This window comes from Pavona decussata, unplaced genomic scaffold, assembly GCF_977016875.1.
Source record: "Pavona decussata unplaced genomic scaffold, jaPavDecu1.1 SCAFFOLD_201, whole genome shotgun sequence".
Classification (NCBI taxonomy): Eukaryota; Metazoa; Cnidaria; class Anthozoa; order Scleractinia; family Agariciidae; genus Pavona; species Pavona decussata.
In genome coordinates, this window is record NW_028145609.1 from 720001 (window position 1) to 732993 (window position 12993).

The 12993-nt window shown below is 38.4% G+C and overlaps 1 protein-coding gene and 2 pseudogenes across 3 annotated transcripts in view; 1 reads left to right on the top strand and 2 right to left on the bottom strand.

Annotated features, from left to right (window-relative positions):
- Window positions 1-1022, bottom strand: part of LOC146461189 (uncharacterized) — a 1252-nt pseudogene extending 230 nt beyond the window's left edge.
- Window positions 1-4255, bottom strand: part of LOC146461183 (uncharacterized) — a 78616-nt pseudogene extending 74361 nt beyond the window's left edge. The window contains exons 1-2 of the transcript XR_014857478.1: window positions 3573-4255; window positions 1338-1522 (exon numbers count right to left, since the gene is read on the bottom strand). The product of XR_014857478.1 is annotated as an uncharacterized LOC146461183 (transcript). The remainder of the gene's footprint in view (window positions 1-1337; window positions 1523-3572) is intronic.
- Window positions 1-12993, top strand: part of LOC146461180 (peroxidasin-like) — a 163516-nt gene that overhangs the window by 109530 nt on the left and 40993 nt on the right. The gene's annotated exons all lie outside the window — the stretch shown is intronic.

Consider the following 12993-nt stretch of genomic DNA (forward strand, 5'->3'; position numbering starts at 1 on the left):
ACTCCAATATCATCATAATCTAAATCCTTCTCCACATTCTGATACCTCTGGTTCTGCCCAATCTGGTTGTTGCTCAACTTCTGCAGCATCATCATCCTCATCTTCCTCAAATACCAGTTCTTGTGGATGCTCTGCATAACGCTGTTCCTTAGAAACCTGGGCCTTCACAAATGTTGGGCACGCATCACTAGAAATATAATCTGTAAACCTATTAACCCAGGATTCAGCATCTCCCTTTACTTCTTGGATGTCAAACCAGTTTGGCCAGTGCAACAAAAGCATTGTTCTACAGTAGTCCTCGTTCAATGGCCATGTTGCGTGTGTAGCACCACCACTTACAATAGGTACCTTACCATTTTTGGATGCAAAATGGTACCAAGAACAGTGCTCGTCCCGTGGTCGTGCAAGGTACTTATCCAAAGGTGTACTGCGAGTTGCAGTGTCACCATACCGTTCAATTCGCCTTGAGCCTGACCTAGACAAGTACGTGAATGAACGGCTACATCGCCAAAGTGCTAGTCCACTTAACTCAAATGATGCCTCAGGTCCACTGATATCTCGTCTTCCCACAGTCTTGATTAGCATTTTAGCACACATTGACTTGCCGGTCACTTGGTCTGCATCAGTTGCATCAACAGCATTGACCATGTCCTTAAGCAGTTGCACCAGTGGGTCAACTATCCTTGCAAGCATAGCCACACACATAGCCAAATATTGCTATGATATCATCAGTGCTAGGATTGTCTGGGGGAGAATTGGAAAGAATCAAGCTTACGTCCCCATTTGCTCTCCAAGACTGTATTTGATAGCGAGAATGCTGAACCACACGTGGATGGTCACACGGCATCTCAAGGCGAGGAGCTTCGTTATGATCTCCCACAATTTCTGGGTCGTTCCGCAGCTTATTCCCTGGGCAAAACTCGCTTCCAAACTCCATCCTGCATACGCGTTCTCTTGGCTGCAATCCTGGCTCAGGGTGACGAGGAGTTCTCAAGCAGTAATCAGAACAACTGCGCAGGGAACACTAAACAGGTCCATATTGTTTTTTATCCGACCAGACTTTTGGTACCTTCTTACCTCTCCTGAAACGAGTGCATGTGTTTCCTGTGCCTTTGCATTCTAGGCGCCGTTCCTTGCAAACCTCACAAGAGCTGAACATGTATGTCATCTGTTCAATCTCAAATGCACGTATGGCACAATATGCATTGTCCTCTATCTGACTAGATCCTGCTAGTGGAGGTGGTGGTAGGTACAACTTCACGCAAAAGTTTCTCTTCATTAGATACTCTCCTTTGATTTCGTTGCTTTCTTTTTCTGGTGTCATCCTCGGTTTCCACCACACCAGGTTGTGCAAACTCATACTGCACACCAACTGCCCTTGCTCTTGCAATTAGCTGAAGATCTTCTAAATGGTCATGGTCATCAATTTCTGGATTAGGTTGCTGTATTTTCAACGTTGAGAAATTTGGCACAAAAAGCAGGTGATTTTCTGATGCAGGATCCTCTCTTTCAAACTCTTCTCCTACAAAAATTAATGGTTTGCAATGTGAATTTTCTCATACCTGTCAAATGTAAGTTGACCATCACTTGCACCTAGATTCTTTTTTAACAAGAGTTTATATCTTTTGTCTAAGTAGATATCTAACCAGAACTTAAAATAAACTTCAAAAATTAAAAACTACATGGATTCGATTTAAAACTAATTTAAATTTTATTGCAAACTACAAAAGTGTGATTTTTAATACCAAAATTTATGCAAGTTAAAAATTGTTGCAATTGTGTGAATTTAAATTAAAGTGATACTATGATTAAAATTTTGCTTCCCCTTTACAGCTTTTGAAACTAGAAGTGATAAATACTAATTACCACACCAAATTTTCATCGAAATTCCAATGGGAAAACCAGTTATTTTAAACATTAAATTCAGCTTTGCTTTGCCGCCTTATTTCTCTATTCTAAAAATGGCAGAGAGCCACGTAGAGAGGTGGATCTAATTGCACAGAAAGGAAATTATGCCGTTATACACTCAACACAACATGATCTGCTTTTGAATGAATCCTCTGTCTTAAATAAAGCAACTTAGGTTTAACTCAGTGGCTTAAGGGCCATCTTAACAGTGCTTAAGGGCTATCTCAACAGTGCAGATGTGTTTGTAAAATCCAAGTGAGAACTTCTGGTGATTGTTTAAACATTTTATGGTTCCGAACTCTGCTCAGAAGGGGCAATATTTTTAAACAAATGGTCTTGCTATACACATTGGATGAAGGACCGAAGACATCCTCTTGATTCATGCGAGGAATACTCAAATACAAGAACTGCATTATAATGCATTATAATGTAAGGGGAGGTACAGAGTCAAAATGATTGAAGAAAGATAACCGGAAATAAATTGTTTTTGTGAATGTGGGAGAAGCAAGTAATGAGTGGCATGGCCGTGTGTATTTGTACCGATTTTGGTAACTTCAGTATGATATTCTGTTTCTCAAGTGTTCACTTCGTCTATGTAATTAAAGTGTGCTTTTGTAAAATCAAAGTGCATACTGATACTCCATGTTATAAAAACTAACTGCTTGTGGCACAATTTTGAGGATCATTTGCATTGAGTTTTTCAAGTGCTTGACTTCCTCTTTCTACAATGACAAAGCACCTATCAAATTCACAGCAACTAGCAAAATTCTAAAACAGACATTGTAACTCACATCAATCACTGTGTAAGAAAATTGAAGCCCTTATTGCAATCCGATTTTGTCTGCCTTCTCAAGTAATTATTATTATAATACTATTCAGATACCATCTGAATACTATTTAATTGGGCCATGATTTTTAAAATAACTTGTACTTGTAGCTTGACAGCACCCTTTAGCTAGTGCACACGTGCAATGGGCATTATGCTTGAAAAGTTTTGTCTGGGAAATAAATCACACCTCGTCAGGATACTATTTGATGCAGACCATTTTAGTTTGTACTTTAAAGTCAAGAAAATGAACCCATCTTAGGAAACTGTTAGACAGTGTTTTGCCCAATTTCCTGTTCCAACGAGTGTATGAGTACCAGTTCTTGGTCACTTTTGTCTTTGTGTTTAATTTTTGTATTTGTGCCTTCTTGTTTTCTTGGAAAGGTCTGTTCTCATAATTATATAATATTATATAAATTAATATTACAATATTCCCGCCCCGTACGGAAATTTCGGACCTGACAGAGGCAGAATTCGGCGTGAATACCGTTAATAGAACCAAACATCAGCAAAACAAGAACCGGGCTAAAAAATCGTCTGGCTCCAAGCTAATAAGCCAGAAAAATGTTACGCTCGTGTCCGGGTCACGGCAGCCGCACAAGACACTAACAGGAACAGAACAAGAGTCAACTAACCTCCAATTACTTTTCCAAATTTGATAACTTTAATAAGTAGTTGGACACGGGCCTGATAACAGCCTGACATGAGATTGGAAAGAGCCAGACAAGCTACGTTTCGTTTCTTGTCAATGAAAATTGATGGTAAAGACAAAGTAGACTAGCTGTTACAGTGTCAAGGAATATAAATAAAGCACGAACAGTGTTGTTTATAAACACACCTGCATATGGTATTACGGTCATCACGCTGCTCGACCGCAAAATTTGGAAATCCCAAACTTGACCCCATTCATGCAGGACGCTGAAAAAAAAAAGCCGAGTTCCTTCTTGACAAAAGTTTCGAAAATCAGGGCATTCCGCCAGCTGAATCCGCAAAGAAGTCGTTTCTCTGGATTCGAAGGTCAGCGTACGTGTACGACATGGCCGACTGCACGTAGGCCATGCGTTGTTTTGATTCCTAGCACGCGGTTTTATCAATCAAATGCCATAAGAGACATGTTGCAGATAAGTATCTCATTGTCTAAATTTATTATTCATTCATTGGTTAGCTTCGAGATCACTCGACGGTTACTAATTTTTGCCGCTTGGTGCGTTATTATTTAAACCGTATTTTCAATGTGCGCGCGCGAAACAGTGCAATTGCAGTTATTTCTTTACATGTAAGGCTTGTTAGTGATCGCTTCTTCCTCAGTGTTTTTAAGATCTCTTCAAGGATTTAAAAAAAGTTTTAGAAATGTCGCTGTTCGCATGCCTTTATTTTGAGTCAGACAAAAGTGTAAGTATTTTACATGTAAATGTAAATTGCGAGGATCTGAAACCAAGCGAGACACATGTCAAATACATATGCAGGCTAAGGAAAATGGAACCAAGAAGAGGCTCCTCAACACCATCCTAAGGATTGAGGGGCGAGGTAAGCTACATTATCTTGTTATAAAATTAAATGTCAGTCCTTTGGACTGTTTTTTTAAATTTTTTGAGTGTACCAAATTGTTCCAATAGCTAAGACATTCCATGTTCGGTTATTTCAGATGCCAAAACGAGGAGAGGTCGAGTTTAAATTTAGAAAGCTTTATCGATTATGATTTACATCAATTGAAATCGTCCGTGTTCTATCCAACGAAAAACTCAGTATTGTTTTGAAACGTTTCGTATAAAATTTGACCGAGTGACCTCGGACCATCCGAGAATCAGGCTCTATTCCCTGCAAAATAATTAGACTGAACTCACACCAAAACACACAAAAGGTGAGTTTGCACTTTACTCATGTTTTTGGAACTGAATAAACTTTATTTTATATTTCCAAACCACAACATTCCCTGCCTCTCTCCCAAGACCGCTCTTCGAAGGGCCCGGCTCACGCAACGCGTGTGAAAGATTATACTGGGCTTTGCCCACAAACGCGTGCAATTTACAACTCGCGGTGGTTTAAACGCACTATAATTTTTATATTGACTTTTTGTTATCTGAATGGATATTTAGAACAACTGCAGCATCACAGACTTTTGCCCTTGTTATTTTGCAGATTACGTGACTGCTCATTGCATCCAAAAATCGCAAGGAACAGCTAACTCCCATTGAGGCCAACCAGATCATTTACGCACGAAACTGAAGCGACGTGCAGCTAAGTGATCTATCTCCTGTCTGTTCAGCATACATATATATTAAGGAACATTTTCTTTGTCGTATTTAATCTTCGAGGATACATTGAGCAAATTCTAAAAATATCAGTAAGTTTGCTGAATGTGTATATTTTTTAATTAGTTTGACACATGCAAGAAAACAAGAAATTATCGCCGCAAATTTGTTAATTATTCGAGATTGTGGATGTAGATTAAACACTGTATGGATATAGTAAAAATGAATCCATCAAAACATTTAATCGTTATTTCTATATGTTTAAATGCGTGTACGGCCGTCTTCGGGTTTGAGTAAGACCGGATATATTTTTTTTCTGATTACATCACAGATTATATACGTTTTCCGGCTAATGTCATGCTCGTGTCATGCCTGTTTTCTCGTTGTAAATGATTTTTCGTGTCCTGCTCGTGTCTTGCTAATTTCTGCTCTTTTTCGGTCAGGTGTTTTGTTCGAGTTAGATTCTTTACCGCTGTGGCCCATTCTGCTCAAGCTCGGTCAATGTTATGCCCGTGTCAGGTTGAAATGTCTGGCCGAATTCACGCTCTCGTTTGGTCAGACATTTTCATGCGGAATTGGCCATTCAAAACTTATAGCATTTTCTGTACAACTTGATAAATTACTGACTGCAGTGTTAAACTGTGTGGTATAATAACAGCAGAGAACTACTGATGTGCCAACAGGGTAACCTACACACACCATTAGTATGTGTAAATGGCGTTTCCCATGGTAAATAATGCCATAGTAAATTTTACTTAGCTCTTAGTTTAGATCTGCTTATAACACTGTAAGAACAACAAAAGTATTAATATTGGTATCTGTATTAATAAAAAGCCAAAAAACAAGAACGAACAAACAGAAAAATTGGGATTTTAGGTCTATGAGTGTATGACGTCACACAGGATGTCATAAAAGCAACCGCTTTGTGGAAACATCATGGGCTTCACTTTTCGAACTGAATAATGGCGGACGAGATTTTGACAGTTTTCAACCAGTTACTTCCAGATTTAGTAAGCTTATGTACAAAGCTTATTTATACCTATATTTGCAATTATGAACTCACTGAAATTTGGATTGAGGCATGAAAAGGGGTAAAATAAAAATATATTTTTTTTGTCCTAAGTAGCCCACTTTTATGTTATTGCGAAAGAAATAATTTGAGAACACTCAAAACTAATGATACTCCATTATTTCCCATATGCCTCGGAATACTACATGTGAGAATGAAGTTTGAAGGAATAAGGGGAAACTGAAAACTTACATCTAAGCAGCGCTGTAAATAAACAGTAATGTAAATAACAAGAACTTGTAGTTGTTATGAACCAGACCATGTTAAGCTGGTGGAAGAAGCAGAAGAACGTGGCGAGCCGAAGGAAATTTGACAGTCTGGCTACTCTTTTGGCCAGGCCGAATTCTTCACTGATTACCTATGCCCATTCCCAACAGCATTTCATCTTGCAAACTACAATATCCAAGTCCAAAGACTTGACCACTTTTATTTCCTAATAGTTTCCAAGGTGTTCTGCAAATGAAAATAATTTCAATCTATGTGGCTTCGAGCCACTGAACATGGAATATGAAGTACAAAAGATAAAGAATGCTGAGCCACTATAAAGAACAAAAATTGTAGCTGCTATGGAAGACAAGTTACTCAGTTCATCATTGAAGATATTTTTCTCCAGAATGCTACACCATGGGCTACTGCATGTAAACATTTTGTGTGTTTTGCATAAATCAAATACCTGAACACCAAAAATTAATAACGCGCAAATGTTTGGTAGATAAATAAGCAGTAATAGACCCTCCAAATTAATTTCCCCAAAGGAATAGCTTTTTATGAAACATTTTCTAATGCAAAAAGCTTCATGTACTGGACGGTTGCCGATCAAGCACTTACTCTGCTAAGATTTTGAGCATTTAAGAACCACTTGCATCCACACTGACATATGTAATTATTGTATTTAAAACCACAAATGCCAATTTGTTGATCACAACAAACTTATCTGCGAGCATTGACAAAGACAGTGATCAACAAAAAGTTCTTCCGGTGAAAAAAATTATTCTTGAAAAACAAACAACAAATTTGGTTTACGTAGCAAAACATTTTCAATTTTCTTAAATGGGTGCAAACTCACATTTTTTTTTTTTAATGTCTATACATACATTAAATAATGTTTTGGCTTATGTTGAAACTGCATGACATTTGATCTCAAATTGTGGGGCTTCGTCATTCAAAATACAGATATAATTATCCTATTTCAGCTCAACTGATCTCAAAATGCAAAGCAAAATTTAAAAAAAATATGTTAACTATCCTGTGGCATCTTCCATGGTCTTAAAAGATCCTAACTCCATTCAAGTCTGCAGTTTAGTTTAAATGTTTGAGTGGAAATTAAGTTTTTTGAAATTAAAGAGAATCCAAAGACGAAACAGTCTCTCATCGCTTTTAAGACCTCCATGTCCTCACCTTTGATAATTTGCCGATTATTATTTAGGATTGGAGTGTGGGCTATACATTTAGGTATGCTTAAGTATTGTGATTTAATCTGTAAGTGTAGCATGGGATACATTAACAGACTACATACATTAAATCGGCCTAGCTTTGCTAGCTAAATTATCTTTAATCCAGGTTAAATGCAATCTTTGGAATCAAACTGCTGCCAGTTCATGCAAATAAATTTCATTCCCTTGTTTAAAATGAGGTATCATATCATTATATATGCTATCCCTATATGTTTTCAAAGGAAATTCCAAACGAAGCAGTATTTGCATCTCAGAGGAAATATTAAACAATGCGCTGTCCAAGAAATAATTTGTTTACATACATGTTGTTTGAACTTTTGGATAGAATTTCTCGAGTTGGGTTGGCTGAAGCTAGCACATATAGCTCTATTCACACATGAAGGTTTTTGTTTCCCACAGGTAATTAGGGAAATGTCTAGGGGGAAGGGAGATTGGAGAAGGTTATAGAATGGGTAGTTCCAACCTCATCATCAAATCCCAAACCCTCCGGTACTGAGGCTGGTTAAGTGTGTTCTCTTATTTTATCGGTAGTTTGACAAGATTTACATTGACATTCTTGACATATAAATGACAACAATTCTGCATTCGCAAACATTAAATCTGCCGGTAAATAATAATAACCTTGCAAATGCCTCATCCCTCCTAGAGATTTCTATTTTGGGGGCATTAAATGCGGCAAAGTACTTAATATTATACCAAGAATAGAAGTCATAATATTAACTGTTATACAGGGTACAATATAATGGAACCCGCTTAAACCAAATGAAAACCAACTCAACATAACTGCATGAAATCCTATAATACAAAATTATGTGCAGCTGGGAAGTACAAAAAGCAAATCAAAATATTAAGTAGGTAAATTTTCCAGATCCACTAGCCACCGAAGTATGACCACATTCCACTACAATTGGCTTCAAAATCTCACACTCAAACCACGGCACACTCTAATTGAACCCATAATATTTTTACCTGCATTATCGTGACCAAACTGAACTGAATCTCTGTCAACACGCGACAAGTTCGACGATAAATCAGGGCCGTCTTGCAGATTGTAATTTCTTTCAATTTGACCTCCATCTTCACCTGTATGTACACATTCAAGCTCGTTTTCTTCTTCCGCCACTGAAAACAAATTAAATAATCAATTCACAAACAAGAACAAACCATAATTGGCTTCAATACTAATAACAGTTGACATTCACATTACAATTACAAACTGTATTCCTCTAGCCTCTTACCTCTAACCTCTTAAAAGCACAATTAACTGTTCGGATGATCATGCCACATGGCAATGAATTTAGTGCTAAGGTCTCAATCTCATTTTAATTTGTTTTTTTTAGTAATGAAAGTCTTAATCTTAGAGCTCTAAGGCTTAGCACCAAAAATAAGCTTACCGCTTTCATTCATGCTTTAGATTCTAAGTTCTTATGACATAAAACCGATCCGTACAGTGAAAAGCCAAATCTGAACGGGATTTTCTATAATATCCATGTATTTAGGTGCATCAATGTTCCTCACGCAACACAAGAGTTACGGTTAAGTACCGTAAAAGGTTGTAAATCCACAGTACGCAGGCAAATATGAGGAAAGCCGAACTCAACGCTTGCTAATGTTTTGACAGCCTGACAAACTACCTTAACTGCGATTGCATGGCAAACTCAAGCGGTCCACTAAAACTGTTACAGTTTTCTCTTCACAAAGACATTCCACTATAATCAGCTTTCTCAAAATCGTACATTAACCACCGTCTACTCTAACTGAATGTATGATTTTACCTGCATGATCATCACTAAACTGAACTGGATCTTTTACAACAGGCGGTAAGTTCGACGATATATTTTGAGACCCGTCTTGCACAGAGTAGTATTCACGCACACTGGGAATGTAGTCCTGGTATTGTCCCTCGGCTGCTGAACGAAAACATCAGATCACATAATTTGCTTCCAATTAGCAGTTGAAATCCTCTCACAACTAAACATTTGGCTCTTAATTCTTAACTTCTAACCTATTAAAAGCACAACTCATTGTCTGCATGATCAATTGTTGTTGTTTATCATACCGCAAAATTTAACCCGCTTCTAAAATAAAATAAGCTGAAACGGCGGCGGCTTTCATTTTTGGTTTAGATTCTACGACGTGACATTTCGTAGGTGTATAGATAGTTTTCACACAACCAAAGCTTTAACAAAAGGTACTGTAAATTGTAAATCAGCACAAACATGATGAGACCCGAACAGCAACACTTGCTCTCGTTTTGACTGATTGACAATTAAGCGACGTATGGTGATTCGTCAAGAAAAACTGAAAATGACGACTGTGATTTGTTTATAAGATAAATTAAAGTAACCTACCCACCTCTACTCACCTCCTTCTCTTTCATTTCGCTGTGCGTTACAAGAGTTACTTTTTCGCCTGCTTTCTCGTTTCCTTTCTCGCTCTTTTATTCGCTGTTCGTCGCAAACTCGTTTTCTTCTTTCACTACCTCTTTCTATCTCTTTCTCTCGTTTTTCCTCACTATTTCGTCGCCTCTTTTCTCGATTCTTTCTTGCTCTTTTTCCCGTTGCTCTTCACCAATATTCAGTCTTATTTCTCGAACCCTATCTTGCTCCTTCTCTCGTTGTTTGTCACTCATATTTCGCCTATTTTCTAGCGCTCGCAGTCGCTATCTTTCACGTCGAATTTGGCTTATTTGTCGCCTGCTTTCTCGTTCCCTCTCTCTCTCTCTTTCTCCTCTTTCCATGTTTGTCAATTTGTTTACCAACAAATTAATAAATTCGCTTTAGATTCGCTTTGTATTTTGTTGTCTTCAAAACTATTTTTTTAGTTAAACGCAGTTAAGTTGGTCATGGAACTTCCCGCCAAAAAAACGCGGGCGGCAGAAGCATGCAACTTCCCGCCAAACAAACGCGGGTGCCAGAAGCATGCAACTTCCCGCCAAACAAACACTGGCGCTTTAGCATTGTGGAATTGCGTACGGACGGTCGGATGGACAGAAGTGACGTCATAACCAAGCCAGATTTTTTCGCATCCATGGGTTTCCCAAATTCTCTTAGTTATGGGGCTCCTTTCGCGAAGACATTGCGGTACCAGTTGCATCGTACCATAGACTCCTCAGCAGCACGGCCTGTACAGGCGAGCAATCAAGAGCTACAAATGGCCGTCGTGATGCTTCCACCTGAGGTCGGGGGCCGGAGCTCAAGTCCCGCAGCTTCGCTTCTTCGCCCTGTGATTTGGTTTTTAGCAAAACCACGCGCTTGTGGTTTCCGAGCAGGCTTGTTCGAGGGTGCAGGTATATGATCAGCAAAACGCAAATAATTCGCCATGAATATGTACAAAACGTTTTCCTCTAAAACTACAGTCGAACCTGTATATAACGGTCCTGTATTAAGCGGCCATTCTCTATTAAGCGGTCAGTTTTCAAAGTCACGATTTTTCGCTCATACAAACGCTATATTTGTTACCTCTATTAGGCGGCCACCTCTATTAAGCGGCCGCGGCCAACCTGTAGCAGTCCTATGTTTGTCTTTCTTTGTTATTTTTACCTGTATTAAGTGGCCACCCTTGAATGGAAACCAAGCCATTTGTTATTTTATGCCGTATTTTAATGTGTTTAAAATGCGATTCATCATCACTTTAAAAAAAAACATGTACAAAGCTACTGTAAGCTGATACTCGGCCGTTTCGTATCGTAAACGCTTTTCAGGTGTCCGCAATGTGCTTTAGTACAGTACCATATCACGAACGCTAAAAAAAGTTTGTTTTGAATATGCTTTACTCTTTAGCAAAAAATTCCTCTTTAATTAGCTTGTTCGTCAGTCATGTGATGGAGAATGAATCGCATTCAGTCACTGTCAGATGCTACAGTACCATGGATACCAGGAATTGTCGCTGGCAGTGTCGACAATTAACGACTTGCTCTACAAACAAAAGTTCCAAATGCCGAAGCGCCAAACGTACGTGTCCGACTTTTTTAAGTCGCAATTATTCTTACTCTATTACTACTTTAACTTGAAGAGTTTTATTGTCTGTTGTGCTACTTTTGATTAGCAATATTTCCATTATAACTGCACATTGAACTTAACAACTATGAAATGACGGAATGAGATATTTTGTTGTGAACTGTAAGTCATTGAAATACAGTACTGTATAATGTAGAAGAGTTGAGAACAATTTATTGCACAGTACGTTTACACAATGTTATGTATATTATACCGTTAAGTTACACACTGGCACAGAACTTTGTTTAAAGTATTGATAGTGTTGATTGTCCTATTGTTTCCTCGCATGAAGTGTCTTTGTATGATACGTCATTAAAGCTGACATTAGACCAAGCCCAGTGAGTATTTTTAGTGATCCTGCATTAAGCGGCCAGTTCCTCAAGTCCCCAGGGTGGCCGTTATATACAAGTTCGAACGTAAAAGTTTCCCATTTTGGTTACGTTTTTGAAACGGTTCGTCCCTTCTGTAGGTGCGTCACTTTTCAATAAAATTGTGGACGGCTGAACTTTTACTGGTCATTGGTGGCTAAGACCTGCTTTATTATCTTATTTTCAATTATATTGCATATTTACCTTCATATTTTGTTGGCTGCTTTGCAATCATCACTGGATACATGATCGCGAGGAGAAGGATCATTGTTTCCTTAACCACCATGTTGTCGCTAAAAGAGATGGTTAGATGTAAGTTACTAATAAATATTGCTCTTATGTCAGCTTCCATTAGTGAGAGCACCTTAAGGATGTTGTGTCAAGTAAAGAGAACCAAACAGGGGCGGTGTGGCCAAGTGGTTAGTGCGCCAAACTTGTAATCCGGCGGTCTTCCGTTCAATTGCCGCGCTGGCCGCTAGCTGGAGTTGTTTTTCGGTGGCCCCGAGTTCAACTCTTCGGCCAAGAAAAGGCAGCTGATCGTCCGACCTCCTCTCAGTTGTTACTTTTAATCTGTTATGTTTAGTTTGGAATGTTTTTTATTTGATTTTTTGGTGGGTCGATTGGCTGGAAACTAGCTTGGTGGAGCTAAGTACACGTCTATTGTCTATATAGGCGGGTCAGTTACATCTAAGTTTTTTTTTTTCTTTTGCAGCGAAAAACAGTGTTAAATGTCAACGGAGATAACGATGTGACAGAATCGGCACACATCAGATACAAAGGTGCTGAACGCAAAGTGTCAGTCGCAGAAACCACAAAAGTGATCAGTCGAGTTACTGGATAGATAAAAGTTTCACCAAGAAAAGATACTTGATAAATACAGTATGGTATCGACTTCAGTTCTCTCTTATGGAAAAACTCAACGCTTTTCTCATTTAAAGCAACTATTAAACTTAATCGATCTTCGTTTCTCCTCGAACTTAATTGCTGTCTTGCTTGAAAGAGAAGTCCAACTCAAGTATATCAAGTGTTATCATGTTGATATGCTTTTAAATGCATCTAATTTCACAACCCCAACATAGACTGCCTAAAGAAAGAAGGACTCGCACAATTAACAAAGC